Raw genomic sequence first — 20,770 nt, forward strand, 5'->3', positions numbered from 1 at the left:
CACATGAAAGAATTTTGAAATAATTGTTAGAAATACTATCAGGCAGTGCTTTTTCCTTTCACCTGCATAATTTTTCACACGTTTGGACATTTGGGCTTCTTTGAATCTGTAGGTGTTTTTTATGTCTATGTGTCTATTGATGGGCAATTTGTCAGAGTGCCAGGCTTCCAGGAATTCACTAGCATTTTAGGACTTGTTTTGGTCTAGGATAGTCACAGCTTCTCAGTTGAAACTATGGTTAAGTCTGTCCATGTGTTGTGAAATTAAGGAGTTTTCCTCATGTCTTCTGACAGCTTCTTGGTGTTCATAGAGGGCTCTGTCTGTCTGTCCTACGTAGTGGCTGTTACAGTGCTTAAATTGTATGTAGCAGATGGCTCCTATTTTTTCTTCAAGGACTGCTGGACAATTTATTTATGAAAATTTATATGGCCGGCTAACTCACCCTTGTTGACTCAGAGCAGCTTACAAAGATAAAAATCTAATATAAACCAAAAAAAGCAATAACCCTCCCCACTCTCCCAGGCAACAACAGTTAATCAAATAAGCCACTCAATGGGCTCCCTCCCACTCTGGGTTCCCCAGGCCCACTGGCAAAACCAGGTCTTGTTTGTTGGTTTCTGAGATGTTTTTTGATGTATGACAGTGTTACCTTTTTTTATGGCTTGTGTTGATTGTACTACATTGGATTGAGTGATCAGGCACTTTTTGGTGAAGTTGCATGGATGTCTGTTTTGTTGGAAAATTTTGAATAGATGATCTATTTCCTTTTTCTGATATTCTGGGTTGCTGCAGTGTGTTTGTGCTCATTTGAATAGTGTGCTTATACAGCTTCTTTGGTGGGAAGTTGGGTTGTTGCTTTGGTAGTGAAATACTTGGTTAATGTGGGTGATTTTTTGATACATCTGTATTTCTAGTTTGCTATCACTGTTTCTGTTGATGAGGATGTCCAGGAAGGGTAACAAATTGTTATTTTGTTTTTCCTTTGTGAATTGAATTCCTTTGAAGATGTTGATAGTGTTGTGTGTGTTCTCTGGTTGATCTCTTTTATTAAGGTGAAGGTGTCATCTACATACCTGATCCATATTTTGGGTTGTATGCATGGGAGTGCCAGCCAAATACACTTAAGAGTAAAACACAATCATGGATCTTATCAACCTCTACCTAACCACATACTTTCAATCTGACAAATTTGTCAACAAAACAAAGGCAAACCCATGAGATCCCTACTTTCAAGGCTCATAGAGAAGGTCATAATGCAACATCTAGTTCAATGCACTCCCATGCATATAGACCAGGTATGTAGATGTCAATGGACTTTTACCAAGATACCATCCACCACTGCACCTAAGGTTATCAGATTAACTAGGCAGATACTATATGTTTCTGCCTTCCAGCATATCATTACTGATCCTTCCAAGTTTGCCTATTTACTGAAGAAATGCTGTTAAGTAAACAATGTCTTGTTGCCTTTTGGAATAGTACTGGAAAAAGGCAACCAAGCTAGGAACTTAGGTTAACAAGAGAAAGCTGCAATTCAAAATCTCCTCCCGTCTCCCTCCAAAAATGGGCAGAATACTGCCAATAAAAATATTTTATTGTGTAGAAGTTCAATATTCTTCAGAAAATGTCTTTATGAAACAGTTAGCAACTTCTAACTTTTAAAAAAGGTTTTGCTAGTAATTACAATACAGTGTACTTGATCAAGGAATTTTCTAGAAGAAGCACTAAAACATTTCATATTATCCTAGGCTGTGGACAAGTAATGATGTCACAAGGACATCCATTGAAGAGGATGGGAGAAGGCTAAAGAGAACAGTCTCCTTAGGTAATTATTGCAAATTATTGCAAGCTATCTTCCTCACAGCTACCTCTTGAAAGGACTTTTTCACCTTCTTCAAATATGGAGTATTGTAGATGGCATTGTTATTTCAAGACTATAAACCACTTTTATGGGAGTTTTATAGACTTTTTTTTTTCAGCTTAATAGGCCTTTAGCACTGTTTTAAAAAATGTGTGTCCTTTTCTAAAACAAACCTTTTTTAAAAAAATGTTGTGGTCACCCAGAATTGCCTTTGGTAAGATGGGCAGTTATATAAATTTGATAACTAAATAAAATTATTGCGAATGAAGGCAAATATACATACCCCAGGATAATGTTGCAAGATCAAATTTGAATCCATCAGTGGGACCAGAAGTTTCTTCTTCCGGCTTCTAGGCTCATGCCGGAGCCCTGAGGACGAGCTCCAACACAAGCCTGGAAGAATAAACCTTCAGATTCAGATTTGATCCTGCAAATAATACTATCTTTCTTCCAACAGTCCTCTTCCCTTTCATGCTGTAACTTACACAATTGAGTGAAATATAATACAAGTAATCCTCAACTTATAACCACAACTGAGCCCAAAATTTCTGTTGCTAAGCATGACATTTGTTAAGGGAGTTTTGCTCCATTTTGCAACTTTTCTTGCCACAGTTGTTAAATGAATCACTATGTTAAGTTGGTAACATGGTTGTTCAGTAAATCTGGCTTCCCCCTTAATTTTGCTTGTGAAAAGGTCGCAAAGGGGGATCACATGACCCCGGGATACTGTGACCGTCATAAATATGAGCCAGTTGCTCAGGATCTGAATTTTGATCATGTGACCAGGGGGATGCTGCAATGGTTGTAATTATGAAAAACGGTCATAAGTCACTTTTTTCAGTGATGTTGTAACTTCGAGTGGCCACTAAATGAACTGTTGTAAATCGAGGCTTACCTGTACTCAGTTTTGAAATCATTTTAGGTATTCTTATTCCTTGGCAGTGCAACTCCTGACTTTAGGTTTTAGTCTTTAGGGATTTGTGGGTGTGCTGGCTCTGTGAGGCTGAAATGAATGCCATTGAAGCTGGATAGAAAAAACAGCCTCTTGAATTATTGAATGGAATTATTCCTACAGTGGCAAATAGAAAAAAAAATACATAGACCTTACCCTCAGGCTGGAAAAAAATAGCAATGTTACTAATAAATCACTTTACAATAAAGAAAAATGGCATATCTTAATATTATGGGACCATTTGTCCCTACTGAGAGCAATCATCTTTATTTAGTGAAACACATTATTTGAGAAAAATGTGCATTTCTTAGCATTGAGAAGGAGAAAAAGAGAAAAAGTGTCTTCAGCTCAATGCTATAAGCTATGGTAGGGATCATTAAATTCAATGTCTTTGTAGCAAGATAGCACTTAGTACTTAGACTTATATACCACTTCATAGTGCTTTACAGCCTCTCTAAGCAGTTTACAGAGTCAGTGTCAAGGTTCCGACAGACAGAGATGAATAAAGCAGAACTCTGAGGCTTGCAAATTCCTCAAAGAACATGTTTATTAGTTACAAAGTAACAGCACATCAAAAGTGAAACCAAGTCTGGAGACACATGTAACAATTCCCCAGTTCCCCCATATTGCCCCAACAATCTGGGTCCTCATTTTACCTACTTGGAAGGATGGAAGGCTGAGCCAGTCAGGATCAAACTCCTGGCAGTGAGCAGAGTTAGCCTGCAGTAGTGCAGTCTAACCACTGCACCACTACAGCTCCATTAGTACACCATAGATACATTAATGACCATTTGCACTGAGGGTTGACTGAAACTTCTGTATAGTAGTAAAATTTAATTCTGAGTAAATTTTTGGAATAATGCTAAAAATAAGCACTAAGAGGGAAGAGCTATTTTTTTCTCTCAGCTGCCTGAATTTTCAGAAACAAGTTAGTAAGCCATTGCTAGAGGAAGACTTTTAGATTAGGCAGATGTTTTAATCTGTTTACGTTTATAATGAGCCATAATTTAATTAACCACAATTTATCAAACAAACCACAATGGTTGGATTCATACATATGCAAAATCAAACAAATTGTATTTTCTGTACCTGAATCTAGATCAAGCAAGATCATGATTCTTTTTTTTTTAACAGAATCTGCACATAAACAACAAAGAAATTTAGTGACAAAAGTTAACTTTGGAATGCACAGAATTGACTGAGAAAATGAAAAAATGGCCAATTGCATGGGTTTTAAAGAATATTCTGGAGTCTGTACCAGAAAGAAGAAGAAAGGTTGGGTGGTGGAAAGAACTAAACTACAAGAGCCATCTGGGGATTTATTTATTAATTTTTTGTTTTAAAAAAGTATTGAGATAGCAATAGCACTTAGACTTATATACCACTTCATAGTGCTTTATAGCCCACTGTAAGAGGTTTACAACGTCAGCATATTGCCCCCAACAATTTGAGCCCACATTTTACAGACCCTGGAAGGATGGAAGGCTGAGTCAACCTTGAGCCGGTGAGAACTGACTTGCTGAACTGCAGGCAGCCGGCAGGCAGCAGAAGTAGCCTGCAGTACTGCATTCTGAACCACTGCGCCACCACGGCTCAGATGCTTAATGAATTTTTTTAATGAATTTGTTTATAGAGCATAGTCATCTGTTTTGGGATAAATTGTCCAGTTTTTGTCTGCCTGGAAAGGATTTCTAAGATATACATATATATCTACATTTGTTTTAATTGTATCACAAGAAAATGGAACCGTTATTCTATTCATTTATTTATCCCCCCAAATTCATTCATATAATAATACATTGAAATTTCCTAACTATAAAATCAATATAAATTGCTCACTTAAGACCTAGCGGCATGAAGCTGTTATAAACACACACACACACACACACACACACACAGACAGAGAGAGAGAGAGAGAGAGAGAGAGAGAGAGAGAGAGAGAGAGAGAGAGAGAATAAAATAGACAGTATTCCTTTTAATCTATCCTTCAAGCACTTGATAAAAGACTCTTCCTCTACCAGTAAGAAAGGAACCTTTCTTACATCAACATCAAGTGGAAGCCTTGGGGAAGTCATGGAGAAAGAATGCTTTTGTATTGTTTCTCCTCCCCCCCCCCCCAAAAAAAAATAAAATCTGGAAAAAGAGAATCAGCAACAAATCTTGCCACGTAACACATGCAGGAAGGAAACATTCTATTCAGATCAGATCAGATTATAAAAACTGTGGATCAGAGTCAAGAAAGGCATTATAAATGATAAATAGCACTTGGAATACTACCTGTAAACTTATTGGTAGCCAATGCAGTTTTCAGATGATGACTGTTATACTGCTAAATTAGGACCAGCTCCATCAGCTGCATTTTTCTAAGTAGGTAAGCCCAAGTGATTACAGTGACCTAGTGTGAAGTGATGAGTGACAGTTGTCACAGTACATGGTGTAAATTTTTCCAGCAAGAGCCATGAATTCCAATGGATTCCCAGTTCCTAGACCAGTTCCTCTGGAAAAGCATGATACTACTATCACTATCCTTGAGAATAATTGTTGGTTCCAGGTGCTTTTAGAATAAACAACGTCTATTTTACTGGGTTTACTATTTATACTATTTACTAGGATTTGTTTTGTTCTATCAAGATCATAAGAGAATACCAGGTCAGCTCCTCTACACTAGCATCTCCTGCTTGGCAGGGAGTACAGCAGTATGACTGGATCATCAACATATTGGTGAAATCTCATCAAAAATGGACAGATGATCTCCTTCATGGTTTTGTGTAGATATAAGACAGGATGAAGGAAAAAGGCAAATTCTTAGGAATGGCTAACAAGGATTTGATTTCTCTTCTCTCTCTTCTACCAAATGGACTTGTTCATTCAGGAAGGAGCAGTCATATTGCCATTCCTCAGTTGTTGCAGGAGGTCCAGAAGGCTACTGTGATCACTGGAACTGACTATTATAGAGAGGTCTAGCCGAAGCACAATTGGTCACACTCCCTCAATCCCAATCCCACCATGAGTCATCCACAAGACCAATGCTCTTTCAGTTCTACTTAGAAGACCTTTGTGGCCTGTGTTCAAACAAAGTAGAATATGATTTGACTACATGCAATAATATATTGTATATTTCTCACTTGGGTTCATAACTTCTCATTTGAATTTAAGCATGTAAGCAACTGATTAACATTTTTACGTCACCTCTCCTTACCCCTTTTCTGTGGCAGTGCTTATCATTTTACATCATACATACATATTTTTTTGCTCCAAATTATAATTGCTTGCACTATTTTTAAAAAACTTTTCCTTTTTTACACTTGACTAGTGAATCATCACAGCTGACATCTGCTGTTCTAAGATGTCCTCTCTCTGAATATTTTTGAGATTTTGGGTGGCGATGGGGGTGTATTTTGTTTTGTTCTGATTTCTGCTAGCCCTGAAAAATATGTTTAGTTCTTACAAAGTTCTAGAGTAAAAACATTAGGTTATTCAAGAGAATAAAAAACTCAAGAGCCACATTTTTAGGGCTACCAGATCTAGACAGAAATAGTCTGGGTAACCAACAGATGGCAACAAAGAGTTTGCAGTCTGTTAAACATTAAGAAAACCAAAATCATGGCATCCGGCCCTCTCAATTCCTGGCAAATAGATGGGGAAGAAATGGAGGTAGTGACAGATTTTATTTTTCTGGGCTCCAAGATCACCTCAGATGGGGACTGCAGCCAAGAAATTAAAAAATGCTTGCTCCTGGGGAGTAAAAAGCAGAGACATCACCTGCCAACAAAAGTGCGTATAGTCCAGGCCATGGTTTTCCCAGTTGCAATGTATGGCTGTGAAAGTTGGACCATAAGAAAGGCTGAGCGCCAAAGAATTGAGGCCTTTGAACTATGGTGCTGGAGAAGACTCCTGCGAGTCCCTTGGACTGCAAGGCGTTCAAACCGCTCAGTCCTAGGAGAGATCAACCCCCGACTGCTCTTTAGAAGGCCAGATCCTGAAGTTGAAACTCAAATACTTTGGCCACCTAATGAGAAGGAAGGACTCACTGGAGAAGGGCCTAATGCTGGGAAAGATTGAGGGCAATAGAAGAAGGGGACGACAGAGAATGAGATGGCTGGATGGAGTAGGTGTGAACTTAAATGGACTCCAGAAGATGATAGAGGACAGGAAGACCTGGAGGAGCATTGTCCATGGGGTCGCGATGGGTCGGACACGACTTCGCAGTTAACAACAATAACAACAACAACAACAACAAATTTTTTGCTGCGCAGATCAGATAGCCAAACAACACAGGTGGAGTTTGTTTTCTCTTAATCTGAGGATTCTGATTGGAGTCATAGTCTGGATATCATCTGCATATGTAGATATCCCGAAGAGCACATACAAATTCTTCCCATTTTTTTTATGATTAATCAGTGTAGCCTGCCTTAAATATTGTGATTTGTACTGTTTATCTGGGTTTGTGTGCCTTATGAAGTATATGATAAGCTCCCAAATCTATATGGTCCTCATGTTACAGTAATCCTGAAGCTGAGATCTCTGGCCAAAAACAATAACCTATGGGTGATCAGTAGGCAAAAGTATTTAAATGACTTAACAGGGGATTTAACAGATCAGCACAGGGGTGTCAAACTCACAACGTCACATGATGTGTTGTGACATATAGTGACTTTTCCCAATTGTCGGCAATGGGGTGGACACAGTTTTGCCATGATGCATCCAGCCCTTGGGCCGGCAGTTTGACACCCCTGGATCAGCAGATCTGACCTGGGGAAAGCTGAGAATAGAAGCAAGATCCACAAAATACCATAAATGACATGTATTACTATACATTTGAACTGTCGAAGGACACATTGACCTTTAATTTGTGGTGCATCTAGGTTGGCTCTCAGAATCAAAGTCCAAGATCCTACTTTTTTGGACAGTGGGCATCTACTCAAACCACAGTTTGGACAGAGAGGATGATTGGTTTGGAGCAGCCCTTTCTCAACAAAGGGGGAGGGATAAGACACCACCTATCTCTAGTCTACAACACAGCTATTGCAGCAGTTCCAAGAAGATTCCACAACCAATTGCACTCTGATTCAAGTGACCCTGAAGGCAAAGATAAACTCCCAAATGGGCTCAAGAACTCTCATGAGAGTACTAATGACCAGGTGACTGCAAAGAAATACACCCCTTCCCCCCCCCCAGCCATCCAGTCAGAACCTATCCTTCCATACCCGCACCAGTCAATCTCAACTGTCAGTACCTATACTTTCATCACCCTCCAACCCCTCTACCCTGTCACCACAACTGATGACGCTTCTTGGATGAGAAGTGAAACATTTTGTTCTTCTTCCTTAAGGAAAAAACAATCCAGTTGCCTTTTGAAAAAGCACCTTTGAGACCAGTAGTAATTCAAGAGAAAAATTAAAGGTAGCAAAGGCTACAAGTAGGGTTATGTCAAATGTTCCTGCCTTTTGGGGAAGCATTCCCCATCCCAAGAGCCAGTTAGCGTACCTGCTTTTAAAGATCTGGAGTTTCCCCCCCCCCCAAATATTGTTTTGGATGGGTGACCTGCTGAGTAAGATTCTCCAGCACTTGTGTGTATCTATGCTGTTATTTTGCACTGTGGGGGAAAAAAGAATTAAAGCAAGCAGATAAAAGATGGCACATGTTATAATGGATGCTACATTCAGCCTTTGGGTTCATATTTAAAACCCACATTTCTATTTATCTACATATCTATTTCTAGATAGAAAGGTAAAACTCAATAGGCCAAGTCAGAGAATTATGCAAGAAGAAAGAATTTGCAAGTACACAAAGGGAAATAGAAGGTCATAGAAAAAGCAAGTGGCAGTAATACTAAGGATATGCTGTCCCCATCCCCACCCCTTTTCCCTGGCACATCTAGCAAGTTTGGGATGATTAGCTGTATTGATGTAGTCAGTTATCCTGTGATGTAATTAACACCAAGTAGTCATCTATCTATCCATCTTTCCCTCTGCTGTTGCCATAGCTACACCCTTTCAGTATGGGGCGATGGACTGTTACAGAGTAAGAAAACTCATAAATGATTGGAATAATTTCTTTTGAACTGTGCCACAGGAAACTGAAATAAATGGCTACAAATAAATAGATTTAGAAACATGGCTGTCTGTGATCAATGTTCTCTCTTTAGAGAGAGTCAAAGAAGTGAGAAATGAGAAAAGCCACAAGTGCCTCTTATACTGTATCTTGCTCCTCCTGAAGCATCAGAAGGGCAGCCATTGAAAATCTGGAATAAACACTTGAGGAAGATCTGTAGGTGCCATCTAGTTCATACCCTACCTTCTTCCCTTTCCAATTATATCCTGGATACTTACAAGCAACTTGAACTGGGCTACATTTATTAGAAAGGTTATTTACAGCAAAGTTTCAAGGACTAATGTGACACATATCAGTATGCAAATTTGGATGAATAGGTGACTATAAAACTGACACTTGTTTCCCTCTATTCTTGTGGGCCTGACACATCCCAATGGATTCAGACGGAGGCCAACAAGTGTTCATGGTTGTATTTTTGTCTCTCCCCCACATTTTACAGGTTGTACAGTTTTCTTTCTTTTTTATCAACAATTGGCAATGTCTATTTCTTGCCTGCATTTCTGGCCTCGCAAGAAGTTGTCTCTTCCCTTTGCCTCTTCTTTCTTTTCTTCTTTCTTTTCTTTTCTTTTCTCTTTTCATTCTCCAAACTGTCTGAACCCAGATTATCCAGTTAGTGCTTTTATCACTTATATCAGACCTGAGGGCTTAAACATGGCCATAATATTTTTTGGTAAGGCATGAAAAACAGCTCTGCACATCCTAGTGAAAAATATTTAATATAGGAAAGGGACACCAAGAAAAGGCTTTTTGCACCTTCAAAAGGTGAAGGTTACTTGCAAGATCATGTTTCAGGCCTGCTCAGCCACTGAGTTGTGAACAATTTATACTTCTCTACTGACAATACTGTAGTTCTAGTAACAATGAGGATGGCATATTGCATGCATATGGATTCTACTTTCAGTGCATTATCAATATAAACTGTATAAATTACATGCATATGGCTTCTCATTCAAAGTTCAGCTCACTCACAACTTCATGGTTTGCTAGAGACTGAAGTTGCTATTTTCAAATTATGTTTATTTGAATGAATGTTTCCCAGACGTAGTTAGTGAGAGACAGATGGCTGGATCAGACAAGATCCTTGATCTGGGCCCAGAAGGGCCATTTATAAAATAAAAAAATGTTGCTCTTCTCTATTTGCAGCCAAATATCAACGCTTCGTTGAGGGAGGGGTCTTTCCCGCAACCCTTGAAGGAAGCGGTTGTGAGGCCCCTTCTCAAGAAGCCTACCCGGCTGATTTAAACAACTTCCACCCAGTCTCCAATCTCCCCTTTTTGGGAAAGGTTGTAGAGAGAGTGGTGGCGCTCCAGCTCCGACGGTCTCTGGATGAAGCGGATTACCTAGACCCTTTTCAATCTGGCTTCAGGCCCAGTTTCAGCACAGAAACTGCTTTGGTCGCGCTGATAGATGATCTCTGGCGGGCCCGAGACAGGGGTTATTCCTCTGTCTTGGTGCTACTTGACCTCTCAGCGGCTTTTGATACCATCGATCATGGTATCCTTTTGCAACGACTCGGAGGGGTGGGAGTGGGAGTTACCGTTTTACGGTGGTTCTCCTCCTACCTCTCTGGCCGGTCGCAATCGGTACTGGTGGGAGGGCAGTGATCAACCCCGAGGCCCCTTGAATGCGGGGTGCCACAGGGGTCGGTCCTCTCCCCCCTCCTATTTAACATTTACATGAAGCCGCTGGGTGAGATCATCAGACAGCACGGGGTGAGGTTTCATCAGTATGCTGATGATACCCAGCTATATATCTCTTCCCCGAGCTCTCTCAGTGAAGCGGCTGATGTGATGAGCCGTTGCCTTGAAGCTGTGAGGGTCTGGATGGGGGTTAACAGACTCAGGCTCAATCCTGACAAGACCGAGTGGCTTTGGATGTTGCCTCCCAAGGATCATGTTAACTGTCCAGTGTTGACTCTAGCAGGGGAAAATATATCCCCTTCGGAGTGGGTTCGCAACTTGGGTGTCCTCCTTGATCCACAGCTGAAATTGGAACATCATTTGACGGCTGTGGCTGGGAGGACCTTTGCACAAGTTCGTCTGTTGCACCAGTTGTGACCCTACCTGGACCGGGAGGCTCTCCTTACAGTCATTCATGCCCTTGTCACCTCACGTCTGGACTACTGCAACGTGCTCTACATGGGGTTACCCTTGAAAAGTATTCGGAGATTACAGTTGGTCCAGAATGCAGCCGCGCGAGTGATAGTGGGTGCTCCTCGGTACACCCACGTTACACCTATCCTCCATGAGCTGCACTGGTTGCCTATTGGTCTCCGGGTCCAATTCAAGGTATTGGTTATTACCTTTAAAGTTTATATGGCTCAGGGCCAGGCTATTTACGAGACCGCCTACTACCTCATAGTTCGTCCGGTTAGATCCCACAGGCTGGGCCTCCTTCAGGTCCCGTCGGCCAAGCAGTGCCATTTGGCGGGGCCGTGGGGGATGGCTTTCTCTGTGATGGCACCCACGTCTTGGAATCAGCTCCCCCCGGAGATTAGGACCACTCCCACCCTGTTGGTTTTCCGCAAGCTGCTTAAGACCTGGCTTTTCCGGCAGGCCTGGGGTTTATAAAATCTGACCCCTGGATGAATGTTATTGTATTGTTTGTTTGTTAAGTTATGTTCTGTTTTTATTGTAAACCGCCCGGAGTCCTGCGGGAGTGGGGTGGTCTATAAATTGTAATAAATAAAATAAATATATTTATTGGAAATCTATCTGAATTTCTTGAGACATGAGAGATGATCATTAGAGGCAGTGTTAAAATTGTTAATTAATCACAGGGCTTGAACATATAAACTCTGTTGCTGTGGTGAGACCTACTCTGAAATCTCTCATTTTACCTCCCTGCAAGAACAAAGTAAGAAAAGCTTTTCACTGACAGAATACTTCATTGATTGATTTCTGGCATGCCTTCTTTCTACTAGCCCTTAGGTTCCTGTTTCATCTTAAACCTTCCCAATGACAAATATATTTCTCAAAGCAATATGATCCAGCAAATTGCTTCCTCTAGCTAAACTCTGGATTTTTTAAAATGTAATTTGCAAGAGTTGTAAATCTACTGACAAATAACTATTTTCTTCCTCTAATCTTTCCTCAGAGAGCCAGTTTGGTGTAGTGATTAAGACATCCAGCTAGAAATCGAATGTGATGGAAAGTGCACCTGTAAACAGCAGAAAGGGAGGATTTTGCCAACTGAGAATTTTCCCAGGAAACAGATCAAGAGACTGCACAGTCCCAAGCTGGAAGGGGGAAGTGGCTCAGAGTAACCACACCTAGAATCCCTCAGGATATATCTATAGCTTAGAAAGGTATAGCGTTGGTTTGGCAAAATTCTATCTATTAGGTGTAAGTGAGTAAAGGTCTGGAATCGATTAGATCTCATCTCTGGGCTTGAGGTGAACAATGCTAGATCTAGTCCCAATTAGTTCTAGTCCCGATTAGACATGAAGTCAGATGGGTGACCTTAAGCCATTCCCTCTGAGTCCTTGGAAGGAGGTGCAGTAATAGCAAACCACTTCTGAAAAAACCTGCCAAAACTGCAGGGACTAGGAAAATGCAGTTGCCAATAATCAGCAAATGACTCAAGGGAATTAGAAAAAAACTGTCAATCATATATATTGAGCAGGGGGTTGGACTAGAAGACCTCCAAGGTCCCTTACAACTCTGTTATTCTATTATATATATTAGAGATACTTTGAGGGAGGGGGAGGAAGCAAATGACAAAAGGAATATTATAACATAAGTACTATCACATTTATATGTGATCTACATAATATAGGCACAAAAGAGCAGATCATGTGCTGCTTGCTCGTCATCATTTTGATGAAATAATTCTGCAGGAACCTCTAGACCAGGGGTGTCAAATTGCCAGCCCGCTGGCCGGATGCGTCACATGGAAGCCGCACCCACCCCAGCTCTGGCAAGGGGGAAAAAGTCACAATATGTCGCGACACATCATGTGACATGGCGAGTTTGACACCCCTGCTCTAGACCTTTAATCCTGGCTCAACTCCAGAACTAGGAGGTTATACAGATCCAATTTACTAATATAAGCCCATGGAAATCAAATAACGGTTTACTGAATTATCCCAAATACTTGACTTATCCCAATAAATAACTGTCAATACAGTATGGTGAAAAATATTTCTCAGAAAGGTGCAATTATGCAAAATTACTAATCTGTTGTCTCAAGCTATTGTATTGGGACTATGTGAAAGAATATTTCCCAAGTGAATTGCAAACTTTTGCATCTTTCCAAATTATAGTAAAAATACAGCTGGTAGCAAAATGCACACAATTTTAGCATGGGAGAAGAAAAAATAAGAAACCCTCAATTTAATGTACAAAGGGGTGGGGGAAATGGACATCAAAACTGAAAATAGGGGGTTGATTCGTTTATAATAGCAATAGCAATAGCACTTAGACTTATAAACCGCTTCACAGTGCTTTGCAGCCCTCTCTAAATTTTACTGACCTCAGAAGGATGGAAGGCTGAGTCAACCTTGAGCTATTCAGAATCGAACTGCCAAAGTGCTGGAAACCAGCCATCAGCAGAAGTAGCTTGCAATATTGCATTTTAATCACTGTGTTACCACAGCTCTTGTATATAACACCATATTAAGCATGTAAAATATTATTTGTCATTTACATGTACAAAATGTGTATATAAAATGTTGAACAGAATATTATGAATGTGTAAAATGTTATTACTTGTTCTAAGTGATATATAGACTTTATTATCTAATAATACCTGGGGTATAAATTGGTGGTTTCTGGCTAGGAAAAGGAACTTAAAACATCAGCTCAGCATGGAAGGAAAAACCCATATTCCATATTGAGGATCATCGTAAAAGGATATAAATATGGAAAATGCAAATATCACCATGTTTATTTGAAACAGATGCAGGAATTTTGTAGAAATGAATTGTGTTCTCTAATGAAAACTGCAATTGGAGAGCAAGAACATTATAACATTGCCCTGAGAAGAATGGGGGCAGGAGTTTCCGCTTCTGTTCTTTTTATTTTAAAATTTTTTCATTAATGCAATAATTGTTTTAGAAAATTGATGTTCTCCTTTTCATTTTTCCTCACATGTGGCAAGAAAATACGCTCCCATTTTTTAATAGCCTATTGCTGAATTTTGGTGACAGAGGCTCAGAGGCTAGCACAAAAGGTCTGGTAGCAACATATCACTCTGTGCTGCAAAACTCTGCTTTAAATAAAGCAAATGTCAAAACAACCTAATATAGTATGGTGCAATGCTGTTCATCACATATCAAAAACAAGACTGTATTGCCGGGAAAGATGCATAAGTATTAAGTATGTATTTGTTATTCTTTGGTCCTAAATCTATTCCCCTATGGTGGGTACCCTACCTTCAGCCCATTCCCTTCAACTGAGGTGCCATGGATGAGAAATTTCCAGCTAGGAAAAAATATTAGGCATATTTTCCCCATGATTGGGACATATAGAAAATCCACCCACTATTTATCAATTAAATTCAGAAATAAAAAAAAATGCCACTAACCCTCCTATTCCTTTAGCTTGTGAACTCCTCTAAACATTACTCCTGACTCAGCAATTAAATTTAGAACATGTCTTCATAGATTTTTCCTCCTTAATTTAAACTTCAAAGAGTAGATTTCAAGGGGGAAGGTATTATAGTTAGGCAAGGGTTAACTCTCCCCACTGTTATAATATTTAATGGCAATAAAACGTATCTATAATACTGTAAAGTAGATAATTTTCTTATCAGGGAAGTTTTTTTCCTAAGTGGGGTTCATCAAGATATCTAAGCTTGGTCATTTTCTTGCAGATGTTTCATTACCAAAATAGGTAACATCATCAGTGCTAGTAGGTAATGGGATTTTTTCCCCTCATTTTATATACTACAGGTAGTACCCAACTTACAACCATAACTGAGCCCAGAGAGAAATTTGTTAAGTGAGTCTTGTCCCATTTTACGACTTTTCTTGCACATATGTTAAGTGAATCACTGCAGTTGTTAAATTAGTGACACGGTTGTTAAGTGATTCTGGTTTTCCCATTGACTTTACTTGTCAGAATGTCACAAAAGATGGTCACATGATCCTGAGGTACTGCAACCATCATAATATGAACCAGTTGTTAAGCATTAAAATGTAAATCACATTATTATGGGGATGCTGCAACGTTCATAACCATGAAAAATGTTCATAAGTCACTTTTTTTAGTGCTGTTATAACTTTGAACCATCACTAAACAAACTGTTGTAAGAAGAGGACTACCTGTACTACTGGCTTGCTTTGTCAGTATTGTGGGAGTGGTCTTAGTGGTTCTTTAATTGGAACTATTTGATTGTTGTTTACTATTTATTGTTAGCTTTTTTGTCTTGAGTAGTTTCTTGATTTGGGTATTTGCTTCTTGATCGTTGATCTAATCTTTTCTCATGCTCAAAGGCACTGTAGCTGTACATTATTTTCTCTTTTCTTTAAATAACTGGCTTCCTATTAAAAATATAAAGTGCATATGAAAGCTACTATTAAACGTGTGTGTGTACACACACACACTGTTTAAAATAAAGAAAAGGCAGTTTAAAGAGCACTTCTGAATTTTAAAGAACAAAAAAATTGTTTTAACAAAAAGTATGGTAGGCCTATTATTCCAAGTCCATCCCTTATGAAGGCAGCATGCACACATTCTGCCAATCGTTGCTAAGCTACAAGTCTCAATAGTCGCATCTGGCATTCAAGGATGAGAGATGCTAGTGTTGTAAAATTTATGGACTTCATCTCAGTTTAGTAGTGTGGCACTTAGATGACAGCCTGAGAAAAGCAGCAAACAAATCAACAAAGAATCTAAGGAATATAGCCTTCAGTGTGAGAAGACCAGTGAGTATCCCAGTTTAAAGCCAGATCAAATGTGGAAGCCAGCCTATGAGTGAAAATTGCAAAACTGGCTTAGCCCCACCATAACAAGTGTGAGCACTGCTGATGCTGAAAGTAAAATAAACTAAAGAAAAGGATTGTAAAAAATAGCATTTGTTGGATGTATAAAAACTATAATGCGTCTTTCATATATATATTTCAAAATGTCCTATGCTTAACAAGTTTCAGGAGAAAGTAATAGATTATATAAATACTGTATGATTGTGTCACAAAATCTAACATTTTGAGGATAATATTATTTTGAACTATTTAATTAGTACATGGAATTTGACAATCAGACATTGTAAATGGATTTCCATAGCTAAAACACTGATATTGCAGAACTGGGAAGATAAATGTATTTCTCCATTTATTCAATAAAGATCTGATTCCACTTGCCATTTATGAGAGGATTGCCTATAGACATAGACTTTGTATAGATAAATATATAAAGTAATAAAGCAATAAAATATAGGATTCATTTATGTAGAATAGAGTGATTAAAAAAAGTTACAATTTTATATATATAAAATTGTAACTGTTTTTCTTGTCAGTGCAGTTCCAAACTCCTAAGAGATGAGATTGCATCACTGAAGGAACTAACTGCAAAATACCAATTTTAAATGAAACACTTTGTTCCTAAATCCAACAAAGCAAGTCAAATATATGAATAAAAGCCCATTATACTCCAATACTACATTAAAGATGTCAGGGCATAACTTTCTTTGTACATAAAATCGATGCTTATCCTCTAAGGCAGGGGTAGGCAACCTTGGCTCTTTTATGACTCGTGGACTTCAACTCCCAGAATTCCTGAGCCAGCACAGCTGGCTCAGGAATTCTGGGAGTTGAAGTCCACGAGTCATAAAAGAGCCAAGGTTGCCTACCCCTGCTCTAAGCCATGCTTTAATGTAGGCAAACATTTTAAAAACCTTATTACACTGATTTAAAATATCAATGCATTTTGAGAAGTGCAAAGCATATCTAACTAAGTAAAGCTATTACTTACATATCAGAAATATTACCTGAAATGTAGATGGAATAGGTGGGAGAGAACAAAAGATATTTATATCTTTAAAATAAAACGGAAGAAGAAAATAATTCCATAATCCTTTTTTATTTATTTATTCCTAGTATTTATCAGTCTTCCTGTTAAAAAATTTGGGGTCTTCTTTTTTCTTCCTTTTATTGCTATCTTGTGATATAACCTGAACCTTGCATTTAATAAATTTTATCACCACCAGCACTGTCCTGTTGATTATTGTTTGTTTATATGTGCTTCACAACTCTTACCTTGTTGCCTTCCAAATAGACCTGTTTAGTGATAAGAAACCTTGCATTTTTGGTAAGAATTGCAGCCCAAGGCTTCCAAATTTTGAACCTAAACTTGCAGAATTCCATTAAAAGTTTATTATTACTTGAAGTTGATTCTTTTGACTCTTTTCTTTTCTTGAAAATCTGAGTGGTTTCTTTATGCCTCCGTATGTCTGATGAATCCAGTTAGAGTGGTTTATAAACCAAGATTTATGTTTTAGACTGTTACATGACTCCATAAAATGCACTATGTTGTACCCAATTTCCAGATGAAAAATAATCCCAAAACAAGTAAGTATGTGTTATGTGTGGTGGATAACAAAGCTAAAACAATAAATCACCTAAAAGAATTCTCATTTGCATTATTAAAAAAAGACTATAACAGCAAAACTAAAACAAATAATTGGTAGGCAAAGGAATGTGAATAATAATGTAGCCATCTCTGTAGTTTGCCAGTCCCTAGGAAACCCCCTAAGGATTTATTAGATTTATATTCCATCTTTCCTCTGAACTCAAAACTGCTTACCTGAAGTTCTCCCTTCAGGGTATCTCCCTAACAGCAATCCTGCAAGGTACATTAGATTGAGAGAATAATTGGCCCAAAACCACACTGTGAGTGTCAGTAGACATCAACTGCTACCCACACCAGTTCTGTAGCAGTGCAAAATAGATTCTGGAGTACTTGATAACAATGGCATTTTGAGAGCTATTCGACTTTTTTCTGGCTCTGCACCCAATAATTTGAAACTAGAGCAAAAATACGATTGCCTTTGCAAACCGGAGCTTGTAGGGAGTCATAGTTCCACTTCATCGCTCATCCTGCCTTTTGAGCAATTCTGTTTCAAGAAAAGCTGTTATTTAACAAACAAACAAGCAACATGGTGCTTTGCATGGAAGCTGGTACCCTGCAGAAGAGAATGGGGAAAACAAACTCTTTTTCAGGTTCAGTCCTACTTAATTCACTAAAACTACTGGATGTGTAAAAGGGTAGCAAGAATCTGCATGAGTTCACATCAGACTTGGAATGCATTTTAAAGTTGAACTTCTGAAATTTGTTGCTTCTCTCACCAACATCCATTTGTTTAGTTTTAGGAATGAGAAAATTAAACAGGAGGGTGCCAGCAATATTTGACTTGAAAAACATAGCATCAAAATATAAGATCAATGGAAATAACATTCAAAATATTTATTTATTCTCATACAAAAGAGAAACTGGAGGATTTAAAGAAAGAGATATCTGCAAAAACTGAAGTGAAAAAAATACTCCTTAAACTTCTAAGGGGAAAAAGTAGAAGTGAATTTCAAAGCAAGCAATCCTGGCAACTAGGAACAAAGGATAAAAGCCTTGGGTAATAAGAAGAATGTATGATGACAACTGAATACAGATATTTGACATTAAGCAAGATAGGTTGATGAAAGATATTTCGATCAAGAATGTCAACAAATAACATGAAAAGAAAATGCTTTTTATGAGAATTAAGGATATCATAGAAATACCGATGATGATAATAATAGAATTTTTAGGCAAGTGAGGTAAAAAAGAAGACAATGAGACTATACTGAAAGACTTTCTAAATGGAATTGGGTGTCCATGTGTCAATAAACATGGTGGCCATGACAATTTGATTGAAGTCCCAAAATAATCATAAACATTGCCCATAAAAAGCAAATAGAGGCTCAATCATAGTTCAGTCACAGAAAAAATGGCACTGAATTGTTTAAAGCTACAGAATAGCCAATTAAATTGATAAGAACTCTATGTCAACAAATATGGAACCAAACCATATGGCATAAAAATTGGAAAATAATATATATTTCTTAATTCAAAAGAAGCTGGAAGCAAATGTACGCAATACTGTCCTTTATTCTAATTCCTCAAACAGATAAAATTTTGCTTAATATTTTATAAATTAGAGCAATACTTAGAGAGAGATGTTAAGCAGCGAGATCCTTCTTTGGTGCCACTCTGGAATGCCATCCTTCTCAGAGGTTCATCTGATCCCAACCTTGCAATTCTTTAGCAAAGCTCCAAAACTGATTTTCAAACAGGCCAGAGGAAGAATGATTTATGATCCTGACAGTGGGGAATGGATCTTTGGTACTGAAGTGAATTTTTCTCCTCAGTATGCTATACATGTCTTTATGGTTTTATACTACATTCTTTCAATATGGTTTTAATTCTCTAGGCCACCTAGAGCCTTTGAACCTGGCTGCCTATATAGATAGTTTTCAACTTATGATTGGTCATAAAATTGAGTCCAATCACACAGAGCCTTGACTTACAATTACAATGACTTAAGATTGAAATTCTGGGTTCCATTGTGCTCGTAAATGAGGACTATTTGTACATATAAATAAATATGTCAACTAGATAGTTAGATTCCAGAAAGTGCACAGATACATGAGATGATAAAACAAAAAGAGTAAGAGAATTTAATAATAAGGTTCACCTTGCCCTTTTTTTCTTAACTCCTAGAGTAGGACAAGAACTAATGAGTAAAAGCTTTAAAAAGAGAGACCCTCATTTAAAATTAAGAGGAATTGCCTATCTGTGAGAGCTATTAAGGAATGGAACAGCCTGACTCCTGCAGCTGGATGGCCATTTGTCTGGGATTGCGCTGGACAGAGGATTGGACTAGAAGACCTACAATGTCACTTCCAAACCTACAAATCGAATAATGTGACTACAGCAAGGTTTCAGCTCACGTAGATTATGCCAGAAAATTAATTTATACAGCCTTCCATTTGCCATGCCACTTACTTCAAAGAAGAAGTCAGTTTTATTTCTTTCAAGACTTCTTGCAGTCCATGTTTCTAAATGCTTGTAAATATTCTTCCAAGGAAATTTGAGAATGAGTAAGAAGATACTGAAAGAACTGAGTTTGAAGAAATGAAGTGGTACATAATAAATATAACAAGACAAGGAAACATAAAATCTCATAAGAATGGCAGTATGAAAGAGATGGGAACTGGAATAAAAATGGAGATTGAAATACTTCAGTGAAAGTACTGTAAAGAAAACAAATGTGTTATGAAGATAAACATGGGAAGAGAAAATGTGGATTTAAATAAGAATACAGAGATAATGTCAGAAAGAATGATTACTGAATTCACCATCCAAGATGAATAAGTAATGATGTTAATATAATTTTCAAGGCCAGATAAAGATAGACATTGGACTAAAGAAGTAAAGAGAGTAATTCTAGAAGAGAAAGCAATAAAAACTTAGACAAGTTCATGAAGGATATTTCCATGACAATCAAGATCATAATAGTTAAATAATGTCTTATCCCATTATAATGTATAATTGTGAAACTTAGTTGCTGAAAAAGGAATAATCATGAATTATATATTTTGAATCTCAGATATGAAGATAGTTATTAAAAGAAGCATGGACTGCAAGAACTCTTGAAAGAAATAAAACTGACTTCTTTGAAGTAAGTGGCATGACAAATGGAAGGCTGTATAAATTAATTAACTGAATAAATAAATAAAGATTAGCAAGAAAAACCTCATTTATGCTAGGGACATGATAGCACAGGAAAAAAAATTATGCTTGGCAAGGCTAAAGGCTAGAAGAGGTAAAGAATTATGGAGTTGAAATATCTTTGAAAGGGCAATAAAT

The sequence above is a fragment of the Crotalus tigris genome, unplaced genomic scaffold, assembly GCF_016545835.1.
Source record: "Crotalus tigris isolate CLP2741 ecotype Arizona unplaced genomic scaffold, ASM1654583v1 scf7180000017987.690289119674:8195010, whole genome shotgun sequence".
In the NCBI taxonomy this organism is placed as follows: domain Eukaryota; kingdom Metazoa; phylum Chordata; class Lepidosauria; order Squamata; family Viperidae; genus Crotalus; species Crotalus tigris.